We start from the raw sequence: 5,952 nt of genomic DNA, 5'->3' as shown, positions 1-5,952 counted from the left end.
ATTTATAGATAGATAGAGGGGGGGGGGGTTATCTGTTCCATATATTGGAAATAATATAAATTATGTTCATATTCGGCCAAATAGGTTTCCACAATAGTATTTGATACAGGAGATTAATTTTTACACATCTTATGATAAAAGAAAAAACAAAGTTTTTAAATTGACAAAATAAAACTGTTTTTCAGAACACTTTATGTCAACTAAAAGATAAATGTGTTATTTTTTTCTTTTTTAATGATCTATTTTTCCAACATGATTCAGCATTTTTGTAAGCAAAATAAAATATGTTCTAATCTTTAACAGCTTCTAAGTTCTAACATAAAAAAGAGTAAAAATCAGTTTTAGAAATTTGAAAAACTAGAGGCTTTGTCCCTGTTGTCCTCTAAAAGGACTCGAGAATCCATGTCCTCCGTCTGCTGTAAAGGTTGTCCTGGTCCCTGTGTCCTGCTGGAAGGAGGACGACTGGAAGGTTGAGTAATATTGTCCTTGCCCTAGTCCTGTTTGAAAGGTAGATGTAGGACACCCTATAAATATATAGTTTTAATAGACCAGGTGAGCAATACAAATACAAATCTTTTATGAATATCATGTGAATGAATTTAGATAGTTCTATATTTGATTCACAAAGGCAACAGAACTATGAGGTTTTTGCGTTATTTTCTTTAATTTTTGTGTTTTTTAATTTGTGTGTGTTTCTTTCTTCAATATATTCGTAGACTGTAAAGTGTAACTGTAGAATCATTCAAAAACAGTTTATAATAAATACCCTGTATATTGAATTTTGACTCAACAGAAACATAATTTGTGTGTGTTTCTTTCTTCAATATATTCGTAGACTGTAGAGTGTAGACTGTAGAATCATTCAAAAACAGTTTATAATAAATACCCTGTATATTGAATTTTGACTCAACAGAAACATAATTTCCCAAAATTATAATGTTTTTTTTTATTTTCCTAAATGTTTATATTTTCAAGCATTCATCAATGTTTTTACTAAATTTTTGGCAAAATTCTTTCCTTTCAAGTTAGTACCAGGAATTTAATAAAAATCTTTCATTTTTAACTTTCCAGAAATTCAATTTTCGGGTGAAACCAAGTTTAAAAAAACATGATCTAGAAGTTAAAGATTTTGAGAAGAAATTATCTTAAAAACTAAAAATGAAAGAAATATTGATAAACTTAACCTATTAACTCATATACAGTGATAGCCAGACAACTGTAGAATAGGAAGGCGACATTACAGCAATATTGAAGTGCATGTTGTTACAAAGCAAATAATTTTATTAGCAAGTTATTAAACTACTTATTATGTGAAATGGGTCTCTTTACACATCACAATTGCTGTGTCTCAGGTTAATTGAACTATTTAAAGACATAACATCAGTCTTAAAGTTGAGAACTATTCCAGAGTTTTCTGGTTATAACTGTACATATATTTAATTTTACGATTTTTATTGTACTTGCGCGCTTGTATAGTACAATGTACATATTGTTGCAATATACACAAGGTATTTTCGAAAAAGTGTTATTTTTCATTTCGTTAAGATATAGATAAATATCCAGAAAAAAAGACAGAAAATCGTCCAGTACTTCTTTAAAAATATACATTTGCGAAACTATTTTTAAAAAAATGGTTAATTCTTCAAAAAGACGTAAAAACGCTGTGTTTTCTCTAAAAATACTGTGTTGACCAGAATTGAGGTACTTTTGAAAAGCTTACCAATAGAAAGCCAATGTGACCAGTCATGGAGGAAACTAAGATCTTTTTTATCTTAAGTAGTTTTTAATATGAAAACTTTGCTTCACTTTATGTGTTTAATAAAAAAAAAATACCATGTTTCTTGGTGTTGAGAGAAGACTGCGGCTTAAAGTCTTTTTGTAGGACTATCCATAATTTTGAAACAGTTTCGCAAAAGTATGGTTTTGAAGAAGTACTGGACGATTCTTTATCCTTTTTTTGTAGATTTTTTTCTATCTCTTAACGAATCGAAAAATAACACTTTTTCAAAATCACCCTGTATAATGTATATACAATATACAATATACATCTGAAGATAAATTTCTAAACTTGCGTTGTACAGTACACTTTGTATATATTGCTGTTCTAGCATATGCAGAACATCAATTTACAGTATATTTTGATATTCCTGTTCTTGCACATACAGTGCACCAATTTCTAATACATTTTGCATATCCGGAATATAAATTTAAATTTGTACATTATGTACATTATGTACAAACTATACCTGAGTGTGGCGGATAGTTGAAGTTAGACATCTTGTACAAACTATACCTGAGTGTGGCGGATAGTTGAAGTTAGACATCTCTATCCTTTCCTCACCCAGCCATTCATTACCACCAGTCTAGATAGATAGATACATAGAGGATTTTCAAAAATTTTTTTTTTTCAGAATTAAAAACCTCTAAAACACAAATTTTTAAAACTTCAATCATTCATAAACCTTCCCTGGGGTCCCTAGATGTCCCACAAAAAATTTGGGCCCGATCGGTTCAGCCGTTTTGACGTTTATTGGATACAAACAGACAGACAGACAAACAGACAAGCCAAATTTATATATAGATATTCTAGACTGAATAAATATAAAATATATCCTAGTCTGAATAAAATAAATAATATATCCTAGGCTGAGGAAAATATAAAATATATCCGAGACTGAATAAATATATAATATATCCTAGTCTGAATAAAATATAAAATATATCCTAGTCTGAATAAAATATAGAATATATCCTAAACTGAGTAAACTTTAAGAATCGTCTGCGCACAGGTTTAAGATAAAAAGTTCTTTAGCTATAGTTTATATATAGTTTTTATGAAACTATTCTGTACTTTATCATTCTTACTCACTTCATTGTGAATTTCATAATGAACGTACTATAAAGTAATCATCGTGCTATAAAGTTAAATTAGCTGTACACTATAGCACGTGTGCTGTAAAGTTTTGATTGGTTCCCGGATTTTCTCAAAAAAAATCTAGGATATTTCAAAAATAATTTTTTTCAGTTGAAATGAAAATAAAATTGAAATCAACTTTATTTTTTTTACTTCTGCTTTGTTTCAAAGCTTATTTGATCTATAGAAATAGCCATTGAAATAAGACAAGTACACAAACGTTTCAAAAAATGACCTATGACATTATCATTTTGACACGACGTGTTATTAAGTTTTTGGACTTCAGTTTTCTCTATATATATCTCGAAGGTTCTCGCCTTTTATGATTATATTAAAATTAAATCTAAAAAGGCTTGAACCTTCTCGAAGAAGAGTAAATTTCTGTCCAAAAACATTATAACACTGCGAACCAAAATAAAAGTGTTATCTGTAGTTTATCTATAGTTTATCTAAATTATCTCATTAAACCGATTAAAAACTATTTTACAAAGGCAAATGATTTATGTCCATATTTAGCTGAAATTTCCGTTTCATTATTCTCAAATCATGGATTGCAACCATTGCAAAATTGAGGAAATTTTAAATAAACAATGGTTGGTAAATGGACTGTAAGTGTAATATGGCCATCCATGAAAAGATTGCTATGCTCGATTTACAACGGATCCCTTGAAATCTGTATCCGGTAAATAATATTGAATAGGTTAAAACGTGATTAATTCTGCAGATAAGACCTATATGTTTTCCTGCAGTAGAAATGCGCATTGTGCAAGTCACTTTTAGTAAAGAAACCACAAAAGTAATCATAATTTTCAAAATTATAAACATTGATATATAATTTATACTTGATTAGACAAAGCTTTTATAGAGGTACCGTTGTGAATCAGGCATTGTCATCATTGCATAGAGGGTAACTTAAATTACGCTTACAGTCCCTTTCCAAATATTTTAGAGTTGTTTACAACTAGGCTTAACTAAATCGGTGGAAGTTTAAGGTTTAGTTTAAAAATTAAAGAAAAAAAAGAATATCAGTGTAAAAATCCTAGAGAACAATTGATATTTTCACTCGGATAAGTCATTCATTTTAACAGTTATTCTTTAAGCTAAATGAATGATTTATTTTGAAATTTGTCTGAAGCTTTTATGTTTTGCTCTCTTTTCGTTAGATCACAAACGGACACGGTTTCTCTAAAAAGTTTGTGAAGGTTTTATAAAATGGGAAATGCTAAACTATTTGACCAGCCTGTATGGGATTTCTTTATTTTATCAAGTATAATGGGCAATCACTTGATTCGTGTTTTTTTTTTAAACTTTAAAAGTTTTTAGACTTTTAATAAGAAGGACTGGTAAGGTTCCAACATTTACATGTTTTCGTTTTCCTTGTTATATTTGACACTTGTGACGTCGTGTATAATTGATCCATTTCTCTGTTGCCACCATTTGCACTTGATAATCTATTTGGTATTATCTACCTATAGATGTGGTAGAGTTCCTACTAGTTGTTGTTGAAGCAGCACTACTAGCTGTAGATTCATGACCAGGAGAATCACGTCCAGGAGACTAAACAAGACATAATAATAATAATAATAATGATAATAATAACAATAATAATAATAATGATAACAACAATAATAATAATGATAACAATAATAATAATAATAATAGACAGATAGATAGATATATTTATAGATAGATAGATAGATAGATAGATAGATAGATAGATAGATAGATAGACAGATAGATATATATATATATAGATAGATACCCCCGACGTATATCTAATTATACCAATTGGCTCCACCCATCTGATTAAACTGTTTTAATAAACTCCAGCTGCCAATGATTTATATATTTACTGTTACTCCTTCATGGACCCATTGGATATATAACAAAGTTCTCGACCATCTTTAAAGGGACTGTAACCATAACCTTCATTTACAACGATACCCTTGAAACCTTAATCTGATCAAAATTTTTTTACAATTGGGGGCAAATGGGGGCAAATGTGTTAGTGAAATTTGAAATTCTATTTTAATTGGGGGCATTTTTTCCCAATTTGGGGAAAATTTGCCCCCAGCAAACGTGTTTGTGGAATATAAAAATGTTTTTTTAATTAGGGGCATTTTTTACAATTGGGGGCAATTTTTTCCCAATTTGGAGCAAATGTGTTAGTGGAATTTGAAATTTTATTTTAATTGGGAGCATTTTTTTTTAAATTGGGGGCAATTGGGGGCAACTTTTGTCAGTGGAATTTGAATTTTTTTTTAATTGGGGGCATTTTTTTAAAAGTTGGGGGCAAAAAATTATTTTGGGATCGAGAAAATCAGCTATTTTGGGAATTATATGGACCCCTGATGTAAGGTTTTATTTGAGACATATAAAACTTTTTAAAGATCTGTAAATCCTGAGTTTGAGCGCAAATTCGACGTTCAAAACTCCTACTTTGGGGGTGGATACGTTTTAGGAATTGGTTTTTTTTAAATCATTAAATAACGACAACGAAAAATAAAGTAAAAATTATACAGTAATCTAATTAGATGGTTAGGAACATATTTTTCAACAGAAATTTGTCAATAAATCAAAGCTAAAATAAATTATTTCGTTTTCATTATTATATTGAATTTCTTATTTCTTTGAATTTATTAGCAGATTTCTTCAAATCCTTCAAATGTCGTCTTTTCAATAATAATTCTAGAAAATCTGAAGAAAATCCTTGTGAATAATGAGAAACCAGAATAATGAGAAAATAGAAACTAATAATGGAACAAGATTGAAACAAGGACGACATAAATTCAGGTTTTTTTTACTGTAAGGGCGAATTTTAGGTTTAGACCATTTTCCTTTGGAGACAAATAAATAGAAAAAAATAGTTAGATCCATTTTCTAAAGAAAATCAAGTGCTTTTTTGTCGCTAGAGGGGGTTCTCAGAAGTTCACACTTTTATAGTTTAAAACATTGTAAATAAAAAAAAACATATTTTCGAAAAAGTTACCTCTACGCTAGCAACAGTGATAGACTGAGGAAATGAACTGCTGAGTGAT

The 5,952-nt window shown here is 29.4% G+C and overlaps 1 protein-coding gene across 1 annotated transcript in view; it reads right to left on the bottom strand.

The window, feature by feature from the left end:
* LOC111711177 (caskin-2) overlaps positions 1-4,466 on the bottom strand; it is a 19,695-nt gene extending 15,229 nt beyond the window's left edge. The window contains exon 1 of the mRNA XM_023485456.1: positions 4,384-4,466. The gene's annotated coding sequence lies outside the window, so the exon portion shown is untranslated. The remainder of the gene's footprint in view (positions 1-4,383) is intronic.
* Between the last annotated feature and the right edge of the window lie 1,486 nt (positions 4,467-5,952).

The sequence above is a fragment of the Eurytemora carolleeae genome, unplaced genomic scaffold (genome assembly GCF_000591075.1).
Source record: "Eurytemora carolleeae unplaced genomic scaffold, Eaff_2.0 scaffold232, whole genome shotgun sequence".
Taxonomy (NCBI): Eukaryota; Metazoa; Arthropoda; class Copepoda; order Calanoida; family Temoridae; genus Eurytemora; species Eurytemora carolleeae.
This window is presented reverse-complemented; position numbering and strand designations above follow the sequence as displayed.